The sequence below is a fragment of the Leptonychotes weddellii genome, chromosome 4, assembly GCF_054177405.1.
Source record: "Leptonychotes weddellii isolate Sample4059 chromosome 4, ASM5417740v2, whole genome shotgun sequence".
In the NCBI taxonomy this organism is placed as follows: domain Eukaryota; kingdom Metazoa; phylum Chordata; class Mammalia; order Carnivora; family Phocidae; genus Leptonychotes; species Leptonychotes weddellii.
In genome coordinates, this window is record NC_138372.1 from 147,095,985 (window position 1) to 147,108,207 (window position 12,223).

The 12,223-nt window shown below is 34.3% G+C and overlaps 1 long non-coding RNA gene across 1 annotated transcript in view; it reads right to left on the reverse strand.

Moving 5' to 3' along the window:
* The window catches only part of LOC145721152 (uncharacterized), an 83,688-nt gene extending 73,269 nt beyond the window's left edge, over positions 1-10,419 (reverse strand). The window contains exon 1 of the long non-coding RNA XR_014144617.1: positions 10,079-10,419. This is a non-coding gene — a long non-coding RNA (uncharacterized LOC145721152). The remainder of the gene's footprint in view (positions 1-10,078) is intronic.
* Positions 10,420-12,223: the final 1,804 nt, after the last annotated feature.

Consider the following 12,223-nt stretch of genomic DNA (forward strand, 5'->3'; position numbering starts at 1 on the left):
ACAAAAGGAAAACTTAATAATTATAAGGAAATCCATTTCTCCGAGGTTTTTAAGCACCCATAATAATTTAAACAAATTATAGGATTGGCTGAGATATACACAAAATTGTATTTTTGTGTTTGTTACTTTTGGGAAATGTGTTTATGTTATTTTGGGGGACATCATAGCTTTTTTGTGGGACTTTATAGTTTATTACTATTACTTGTGGAAACATGTTTTTCTTAAATTTTCATTTCAAATTAAGCTTTACTACAGTAATTTTTAATATTTTATAAAACTGACTTTTAATACATTGATGATAATTATTCGGTCCTGGCTCTATTTTGGAAGTCTCCTAAGAATGATTAATATCAATATAAATTTTAAGTTTAAAATACTTTTCATCATATATCATTATAAGGGAATTATATTAGATTTGTGTTTTATTATTTTTCATTTTTCTAATAGAGAAAACTAACTTCAGGGACTTCACATCACTTACTCAGTATTATAAGACCAAAGGGTCAAAAGAGTAGACAAACATGCTCTTAGTCCCATTATATATAATAATTCTATGTGTGGGTTAGTACAAAATCTTTTAGGAGCTCCATGGTTATTTGATGCAATACAGTTAAGTATAATTATAAAGAAAGTTTAAGGAGGCAAGGATCATTCAGCAATCTAAAAAAGAAGCATAAACAAAAGCTACCCAGATAGTTTATGGTTCTGAAGTCAGGAACTTGATAGTTTTTCTTAATAAGACTGGCAGAGTCATAGAGTTGAGAAATAACACATTCTAAAAACTTTAGGCTGTTCAGTATTAATAAGTTGGTCAAATGCCATTTTGAATGCTAAAAATGGCAATTTCATCAAGTTCAAAATTTAAAAAAAAATACAAAAACAAACAAAAAAACAAGGACACCTGGGAATTAAAAATGGAGAGATGAGGGTGACTTGGTGGCTCAGTCTGTTAAGCATCTGCCTTTGACTCAGGTCATGATCCCAGGGTCCTGGGATTCAGCCCTGCATCCGGCTCCCTGCTGAGCACGGAGCCTGCCTCTCCCTCTCCTCCCCACTCATGCTCTCTGCCACTTTCTCTCAAGTAAAAAAATAAACTCTTCAAATAAAAATAAGTAAAAATGGAGAGATGAGTAAGATTAGAGAGGTACCAGTTCATGTTAAGATACAGTGAAAGATAACAATGTTCTATGTTGTAAATTATTCAGAAGCATTGGAAACTTTTTAAGGACAGAAATAATATAATATTTTCACTTAAAACAGACCATTCTGGATGTGTAGAAATACCTGACTTAAGGTCAGGGTCATGGAGATCATACTACCACAGGACAAAAAATTAGTTACATTACAGTTAGTTGCAATCACTCAAGTAATAAATAATAAGGACCCAGGCCCTGGCATTGGTGAAACAAAAGCTTAGACGAGAAAAATATTTATGTGATAAAACTGGTAGGAATCATTGAATTATCAAATGTGGTGTTGATAAAGATTGGAAATGGTAGATTACTCTCAGGTTTCTCACTTGCATGACTAAGTGGCAAAACTACAGCCAGGTGGAATAAATTACAGAGAAAAAAGTATATGAAGAGGGCAGGGGACAGTGTACAAATCAAACTCAAAGGACAAAACAAGAAAAATGGGGCATCCTTTAGGTTAAAGTATAGTCAAGGTCATTAGGAAGGAAATTAGGAGGAGAAGAATGATTCAGAAGGCAAGAGAGAATAAAGGGTTAGAATACCAGTATTTTATAATAAATAGGGACAGCAAGAAAATCAAAGACTGTAAAACACGCATTGTATTTAGCAATATATAAGTTATCCTCTAAGAGTAACATCACTAAAATCTTGACAGTCATCATATTGTACAGGAAAGAAAATCTTTTATTAGTGGTCTTTATACTTTCATTTTTTATTTTAAAGATTTTATTTATTTATTTGACAGAGAGAGAGACAGCAAGAGAGGGAACATGAGCACGGGGCATGGGAGAGGGAGAAGCAGGCTTCCCACAGAGCAGGGAGCCTGATGCGGGGCTTGATCCCAGGACCCTGGGACCATGACCTGAGCCAAAGGCAGATGCTTAACAACTGAGCCACCCAGGCGCCCCTATACTTTCATTCTTAAAAATAATTTTTCATATTTTGTTGTTCGGAGTTCAATATGTGAGGTCTTGGAGAGCAGGCAGGCTCACATTCTAATATGGTTATATTAGGAAAAGCTGTTACCATCACCCCACCCTTGGTATGCCACTGGTTACAGAGATAAATTTTGGCTAAAAGATTGGGGGATTAACAGAGTAGTTAGGTTTTTACCATCTTCAGTTTGAGATTTATTTTGGACATTCAAATGAAGTTTATGAATGGGCAATTGGGTGTACACTCTGACACTAAGAAGAGGCCCATGTCGGACTTAACTTCTAAATTACAAGCTAATAGATAGTATGTGACATAAAGGGAGAGTGTAGTACAGTTTAAAAAAAAAAAAAGCAGGAATAAATCTCTGGAGTACACAAACAGAGATCTTGTGAATAAGAAACGAGGAAACGAAACTGTGTGAAGAGTGGTAATTAAGGGGGGGAAATAGGATTCCTATAATGATTAAAACAAAACAAAAAGAAAATGTTTCAAGGAAGAAAAGAAGTTTAATTTTGATAAATATTGCTGATACTTTGTATAAGATATGAAGAAATGGTCTTTGCCTTTGGGAGAATGAAGTTAATGAAAACCTTTGGTTAACAGTTTTTTTTTTTTAAATTTTATTTCATTATGTTATGTTAATCACCATACATTACATCATTAGTTTTCGATGTAGTGTTCCATGATTCATTGTTTGCGTATTAACACCCAGTGCTCCATTCAGTACGTGCCCTCTTTAATACCCATCACCAGGCTAACACATCCCCCCACCCTCTCCCCTCTAGAACCCTCAGTTTCTATTGAATGTTAACTATCCAGTCTAGTGACTGGATTGAGGAGAAAAAGTCTGATCAAGGGGTTGAGTGAATAAAACTATTACATAATTTTGCTGTGTAGAAGAGTAGAAAAAGAGGTGAATAGTGGTAGTAGGAGGTTATGTTGCAGGATTTTTTTTTTTTAAAGATTTTATTTATTTATTTGAGAGAGAGAGAATGAGAGACAGAGAGCACGAGAGGGAAGAGGGTCAGAAGGAGAAGCAGACCCCCCGCTGAGCAGGGAGCCCGATGTGGGACTCGATCCCGGACTCCAGGACCATGACCTGAGCCGAAGGCAGTCACTTAACCAACTGAGCCACCTAGGTGGCTGGATTTGCAGGATTTTTAATAGGGGATACAAAAGTTTGGGATCAGTTAAGTCAGATTCTCTGTGAATATTCACTATGTTTTTATTTTTCTAGAGTAAGTGCTTGGAAGTGGAATGGGTGGATCATCTTAAAGGCATATATTTAACTTTTTAAGAAATGGCTAGTTTTCCAAAAAGTCTATGCCATTTTACATTTGCACCAGCTGTGTATGAGCCACTTGTACTTTTTCCGTGCCAACACTTGATATCATCGGTATCATTGACTTATTCCAACGAATGCACATTGGACTTATTTTTTTCTGATGGCTAACGCTGGGTATTTTGTATTTATTAGCTATTAATATATTTTGTTTATTTAGTACCTGTATATTAATATATATATTAATATATTTTGTTTATGAAGTACCTGTATAAATTATCTGCCCATTTTTTAATTCATTTATCTTATGAGATGGAAATATTTCTATTCTGGATATAAGATACTTTTAAGACACATGAATCAGGACAACTTTCATTGTGTGGCTTAACTTTGAGAGAACTTTAAAAAAAGCATTTTTATTAAAATAAGGTCCAGCTTTCAAATTTGTCTTTATGGTTCATGTGTTTTTTTTTTTTTATGTACTATTTAATATATCTTTGGCAAACTTTTTTTTTTAAAAGATTTTATTTATTTATTTGAGAGAGAGAATGAGATAGAGAGAGAGAGCAGGAGAGGGGGGAGGGTCAGAGGGAGAAGCAGACTCCCTGCCGAGCAGGGAGCCCGATGCGGGACTCGATCCCAGGACTCCAGGATCACGACCCAAGCCGAAGGCAGTCGCTTAACCAACTGAGCCACCCAGGCGCCCATCTTTGGCAAACTTTAAGTCATAAGTATTTACCTCTTCTGGAGGTATAATTTTAGTTTTAATACTTCGGGCCTATGATCCATTTTGAGATAATTTTGTATGTAATGTGAGAGGGTTTATTTTTTTCCATATAGGAATAACAAGTTTCCAGCACCATTTGTTGAAAATGCTAGGCTTTTCACTGAATTGCTGGATACCTTCCTCAAGAATCAATGGTTTAGTTCTGGATGCTTATGTTTCATCAATCTATATTTGTCCTTTCACCAATATTTTATTGTATTGATTACTGAAACTAAGTTTTTTTATTATTGAACATACACTGAAATATTAGTTCCAGGTGTATAATATAATGATTAACAGAAGTTGAATCTAAGGTTTTTAAATCAGGCAGTATACAGGGTTCTCTTGCCTTTGTGCAGTTGTGTATGGTTAGATGTTTAGAACATCTCTGTTAATATGCAAGAGATTCCTTATGTCTCTTTAAAATTGATAGCAATCTAGTCAAGTTTGCAGGCTGTGTTACAATGCCAATAAATATCCAAGAGAGTTTGAAACCTCAATGAGAGATAAGTAGTGTTGAAAAATAAAACTGCAATAAGTAGGGCATTAGCCATACTTGGTCTATAGCTCGGTTCAGATATTGAAGGTGAAATACAAGATAAATCAAGTATGATTTTTGAAGTGTGGTTCATTTGAACAACTGGAGAGAGTATTTTTAAATTTTTGATAAAAATATACAAATGGTTAAAACTGCAAATTTTAAGTGTAAAAGTCAGTGGTTTTAATTTACAATGTTGCACAATCACCATAACTAATTGTAAAAATTTCTCACCACCCTAAACAAATTCACTAACCATTAAATGGTTATCTCCTCACTGTCTCCTCCCCCCAGTTCCTTGAAGCCTTGAATCTACTCTATCTCCATGAATTCACACATTCTAGAATTTCATGCCAGGTAAGTCATGCAGTTTAGTCATTTTGTGACTGGTTCATCTCACTTGGGCATAATGCTTTCAAGATTAATCTATGTTATAGCAAGTCTCAAAACTTCATTCCTTTTTATGGCTAAATAATACTCTGTTGTATATAAATACTATGTTTTGTTCATTCCATTCATTTGTTGATGGAAGTGTGGCTGTTTCCACCTTATAGCTATTATAAATAATGCTGCAATGAACACTAGTGTACAAGTATCTGAGTCCCTGTTTTAAATTCTTTTATGTATGTCCTAAGAGTAATACTACCGGGTCATATGATAATTCTAGGTTTAACTTTTTGAGGAGTCACCATACTACTTTCCACAGCAGCTGTACCATTTCAAATTCCCATTATCTATGTACAAGTGTTCCAGTTTGTCTACCTATTCACCAATACTTACTGGTTTTTTTTAATGAGAGCCATCCTAGTAGGTATGATGTGGTATCTCATTATGGTTTTGATTTGTATTTCCCTAGTGACTAACAGTATTGAGCATCTTTTCATATACCTACAGGTCATGCTTGTAGATCTTCTTTGGACAAATGTGTATTCAAGTCCTTTGCCCATTTTTTAATTGGGTGGTCTTTTTTGTTGTTGAGTTTAATATTTAGAATATAGAAAGAACTTCTAAACTCTTAACAGATACATTTTCTCTCATTCTGTAGGTTCTCTTTTCACTTTCTGGATAATGTCCTTTAGGGCCAACATGCACGGTCAAATATATCTATTTTAATCTTCACAAGCAACAAGCTTGTGTTTTTGGTGTCCTAAGAATCTATTACCAAACCCAAAGTCATGCAAGTTTAGTCCTAAGTATGGTTCTAAGCATTTTATGATTTTAGCTTTTATACTTGTTTTTCCATTTGAATTTTTGTATATGGTGTGATACAGGGGTCCAACCTCATTTTTTTACATGTGGAAATCCACTTGTCCATCCCACCACTATTTGTGAAAAAGATTTTTTTCCCTTTGAATGGACCTGGAACCCCTGTCACAAATCAACTGCTCATAGATGTATAGACCAATGAGACAGAATTGGGAATCTAGAAATAAATTATACATCTATCCTTATGCCAATACCATCCTGTTTTGATTACTATAGCTTTGTAGTAAGTGTTGAAAGTATGAGTCTTCCAACTTTGTTCTTCTTTTTCAAGATTATTTTGACCACCGGAGGCCACTGATAATTCCATATGAATTTGAGGATCAGCTTTTCCATTTCTGTAAGAAAGGCTGTTAGAATTTTGATAGGGATTATATTCAATCTATTACCTTGGGTAGTATTGACAGCATATTTATACATCTGTTTGTTGAAGCCAGGAAATGTTTTTTTTCTTAAAAAACGAATCTTTTATAATTTATCTATTGGAGGAATATGAAATGTTATGCTCTATTACTTGGATCCAGAAAAAAGTTTTTTTTTTTTTTTTAAAGATTTTATTTATTTATTTGACACAGAGAGAGAGAGACAGCGAGAGCAGGAACACAAGCAGGGGGAGTGGGAGAGGGAGAAGCAGGCTTCCTGCCGAGCAGGGAGCCCGATGTGGGACTCGATCCCAGGACTCTGGGATCATGACCTGAGCCGAAGGCAGGCGCTTAACGACTGAGCCACCCAGGCACCCCCAGAAAAAAGTTCTAATGTGCCAAAACTAAGAAAAAAAATATACTGAACAAACCTATTTATGGGGAAAAATACATTTTTTTAATAAATTGATTTGCATCCTGTCGTAGTTTAGCAATATTAGATTTATACTTTCAGTTGCCATTTTAAAAGTAAAACATAGCTAATAGAGCTCTCTTATGCTAAGAATTCTGTGCTTTATATAAAAGGGCCTCAACATTTGATTTTTAGGGTGACAGCTAGAACAATTTTGAACTACTAAAAAGGAAAGGTGTATCTATCTATATAAGGAGAGAAGATTGGTGATTTTTATGTACAAGATAACTCCTATTTTAGCAAACATTTGAGTAGCATAGAGGCAGTATAGCATAATGGTGAAAGCATAGGCTGAGTCAACTTTCTACATTTGCCTCCCAGCTTTACTATTCACAGGCTATATAACATGGGGCAATTAAGATCGATCTGCTTCAGTACTCTCACCTATAAGATGGGAATAATACTTACTTCAAAGGGTTATGAAAGTTATTTTATATTTGCATATAGTCAGTGTTCACTAAAATGATATGCAATAATTTATACTATATAATTATATTCAATAACTTATGCCTTTATTTCACTTTACTATTTATAAAATGTTTTTAATATTCTTAACATTCTTTTACCTAATCCCTAGATTAATCCTGTGAAATAGGAGATATTATTAGCCTCCTTTAACAGATAAAGAAACTAAAATTCACAGTGATTGTGACACACCAAAAGCATATTAAAGATCAAAACATATAAAATTTTAGGTATGCAAGATAAGTTCTAGAGATCTGCTATACAACATTGTGCGTACAGTTAAGCTTGTAGTTTAAAATTTGTTTAAGAGGATATATTTCATGTTATCTGTTCTTACTACAACTTAAATCAAAACCTATAAAACCAGATCTTATTAGAACCAAATAATTGTTTGTCAAGCCTGTATTCTTTCCACCAGAACAAACTGCTTCTACTTTCTATTTAAAGTGAACAGTAAGGACAACATAAAGTGAAATTATGTAATAAAAGAGAAACTGAAATAATGAATTTTTACAGCAATCTACAGAGAGTTAATTTCCTTTTCCTATGGTCAACAATTTGTTTCTTCTGGTTTTCAGAAGAGAGAAAGTATATTACTCCTTGTAAAATTCATATAGTGGTTGGCAATTGGCTGAATGTTGTGGGATCATATTTAAAATTTGTACTATTCTGATTTTATTATGAATTTTATTTATCCTAAGTCTTATAGCTCTGGATGCAAGCACTTCAACGATGAGATATGCTTGCATATTTGCCTTTTATTTAAATAGATCTTGATTATTGACTCATATTTGAAGAAAATTTGTCTTGTTCATTTTCGGAACCTCATAAATGTAAGTAAAAATGAAACATTAACAGACGTTTTTAAGATTCAACAGTACAATTTAGAACATAAGATACTTTAATAAACCTATTTTAACTTAGTGAACCAATTATCTAGTTAGTAAATATTTGTCTATGCATGAATTTTACTATTATCATCCACTACTAAAATCAGAGGCATTTAAAACATTTTGATTAAAGTTATGGCTTTGAATTAGATGAAGAAGAGATAATAGAGTTTGGGAAAGGGATTTCCACTGCCTTCAAACAGATGTCATTTGAAAGAAAACAGCACAAGTGCCATGTGATTGGAATAACAAACATTGAGGCATGTAACACACGCACACAGAACTCACAGCTTAATAAGAAACATCTTTTGTGATATGGCATTAAATATAATCTTACTTATGGGCAATATTTACATACTTACACCAGAATTAAACATGATACTAGAGATTTTAGCTATTGTGAAAAAAAGAATTGCTGAGTTTTCTGAATTTTAATTAGTTAACAATGATGTTTAGATTGGTCATTAGTCACCTAAGAGGTAGTAAATGTAGTTCAATTAAACTATGATTCATAAATTCAGCAGTTTAATAGCTATTGAATGCTCATTCCACCTCAGATATTATACTAAATATTAAAAATGCAAATACTTAGAAAAGAGACCTTAGAATAATATCTTGAGACCGATATTAAACTCAATAGGTGCAACTGAAAAAAGAAATGAAGTTAGTTTGGTATAACTTGTCCTAGGAAAGTCATCCTAGGTACTAATGATCAATTCATTTTAAAAATTCAGCTAAAATTATTGTCAAAATTTAATAGACTCTATTTTTTAGAGCAGTTTTAGGTTGACCGTAATATTGAGCAGAAGGTATGGAGAATTGCCAAACATTTTAGACTATATTGTAAATTGCTTTATTTTCATGTTTTGAAAGTCATTTATCTGCAGAATTTAATCATTTTTCTTGTGCTACAAAATTATTCTTTTAACTGAAGCTAAATTGACTCAGAGTTCCAGTGAAGTTATAGGACGGCTTATTATTTTAATAATTAATGTTAATATTTTACTATTTTTTTCCAGTGAGTAAATGATATACAATTCCGAAAACATTCACACAATTACATAATAATTAGGATGGGGAAATTAAGTTAAATTCATAAATATGGTTGCACCAAATAAGTTCCTAACTGATGAAAGATTTACAAATAAAGAACAAAACTATAAAAACATGAGAAGTAAAATAAGGTATGATACAAAAATAATCTAGGGGTGGAGATTTATCCCTGGGCAAGATATAAAATCCAAAAGCTGTAAAAGAAAATATATTTGTTATATAATATTTGAAAATTATGTAAGTCTAGAGATGCCATAAACAAAACTGTACATTTCAAGTACAACAAAAAACTAAATAGAAATTATAATTCTCTTTAGCAAGTAAGGATCTTATTAAACAAGATGAAAAAGGAGGAAGATCTATGGAGACTATAGGCCAAACTATTTAACGATAATTCAACAAATATACAAAATCCAACAAATCAAAAAAAAAAAAAAAGAAAAAAGAAACATCAACATGCACAAATTAAAAATGTAATGACAGAATTGAGACACACAGGAAACAAGAAGTGATAAAGTGTAAATTTATATAAGAAGTTCTCCCAAGGTGAAAATGAAAAGTAATAAATATAACAGATGAAAGAATGATCTAATGATGAAAGAACCATCTGAAAAAAGCACTAGCCAGATTAAATTGAAAATAGCTTGAAAAAAAAGAAAAAAGAAAAAAAAAGTCTCCGTGTTCAGATAAAAGAGTTTCACCCTAGGGATTCTAGGGAAAAGAGAAGGACTCATAGACACAGAGTAGGTCATCAATTATTAAAAGCCTACTCTGCTGAAGTTGCTCTTCGGTGAGCGTTCACGTGAGATTCTAGTATCTTCCCGCACTGCACCCATTCGGAGAAGTCTATCCACATACCTCTTCCTCAGACTTCTTGTTCTCCAATTTGCAACATGGAAATAAAGACCAACCAAAGGAAAAAGCAGAGGCTTTTCTTGATCTTGCTATACAGCAAGGGAGTCAGCCAATATGACTGGCATTTTGTCAGTCTCAAAGACAGGCCTAAGAGTGAGAAAGCTGCATAGTGGAAATAAGGAAAGGCTTCACGTATGCACTGAGTGGAAGTTGTTGGTACAGAGAAGCTGTAGATAGGGTGCCCCCCTTCTAGTTAGCCCATGTGATTGATTAGGGGTGCATATTTGGCTTTCTCTGATTGGTACTAAGTTGGAAGCAGGGACAAACAACAGGAGAGCTGTCAATTATTAATCAAGTCCTGGCCATGTTGGTTCAGTTGTCACAGAAATTATTGTTTAACTGCCTGGATTGTTACCAAAGATAACAATCTGCCTCCCTATAAATCTGATTTACAGCAGGCTGGTTTCCTGAGCTGTTTATTGTAGATAACAGGGCTGGTTTCCTAGGCAGATTTCTTCAGAGTGTACATCAGAGTTCTATTTTTATCCATGGTCTGACCATTCTTCATTTATATATTCAGTTTCTCAGTACTGTGTTTGTCCCAAGTCCTGGAGCATCAGGCCAAGCCACTGACCACTGTTACTGGGTTAGTGAAGATCCTGTTTCCGGCCATAACTACTTCCAGGCAAAATGTGTACCAGGTATACTACTCAAAACGCTCTTCAGGGAGGAGTTTCCCCATTTACTTCTGTCCTTCAAAACCACCCTAGAGTGCAGCTAGATTAGTACTGGCTTAATCCAATTTGGGGAATTGCCAGCATAATGTGCAAAAATATCTTAAAAATACTCCTATCTTTATTTTCTTCCTAAGTCAGTTGGTCATAGGGAATTCACCATGAAGACACAAATGATGTCATGAGGAAAACATACAAACAAACAAACAAACAAAAAACAATTTGACAAGAATAGGCATCTAGGCAACTTATGTAACTTATTTGTGCTATCAGGGCTTGTTTGAGCCTAATCTCAAATATACCACTCACATTTGACATTGGAGTGCTGCTGTGCACACCCAACCCCATGTCTTGGGTGTGTCAGAAAATACCCAATTCATTATGGTCAAGGTTTATTCTCTAGTAGCCCTAGTAGCAAGCTAGAAGTCTACTGCATCTCAAAAGGAGAAAAGTTATCTGGAAAGATGGCATGGCTTTGCCTCAAAATCTCAAAGGACTAGGATAGGATTCACTTTTACAAGTTTGCCAGAAATTCCATATAGCATTCCTAACTGCCACAAACACTCCAAGCACCACCAGATTTGCTGATCTTTTGGCGCAATGATTGAACAGTTTGTATGGGAGTTTGTATTTGTTGCAATCTTTTCTTATTTTGAGACTCACTCAAAACAGGCAACCTTGTATATTATTTGGTAATTGGTTTGGAGTTGCACACTCCAATGAGGAAATATGTTGCTTCCAAAATCCAAAGAGCTCCATTAAGCATTGTTACTGCTTTCTTCATGGTAGGGAAGCAGATGCAGCATATTGTCCTTCCCCTGAAATAGATAATTCAACCTTCCTGAGATAACTGGACACCTACAAATTTCACTAAGGTTTTAGACCTCTAGATTTTTGGGATTTCCTACTTTCTGGTATGCTTTTTTCTTAATTTATCTAAAGTAGTCCCAACTTCCTACTCTTCAAATACAACGAATATGTTATCATCAGGGTAAAGGACTAGCGTGATACCCTATAGAATAGAGAGATGGTCAAGATCCCTGTGTACTACATTAGGACTTAGAACTGGTGCGTTGGTACGTTTTAAAATAGTAGAGTGGATGTGGGTTGCCGTCCCTGCTGAAAGGAAATGGTTCTCCATGTTGTTGTTGTTTTTTTAACAGGCATAGAGGAAAAAATTGTTCATGAGATTAATAACTGCATAACTGCATTGCAGGTATTGAGGGGTGCACTGATTTGCTCCAGCAATGAAACCACATTTGAAACAAAAACTGCAATTGTATCAACTGAATACATTTATGATAATCCACGGTCATTCGCCAAGGACCACCTTTCTTCATCAGAGGTCAAATAAGTGAGGTGAAGAGATAGGGTGGGAGTCAACATTCTTTCATCATTTTTGTTAACAGTAATC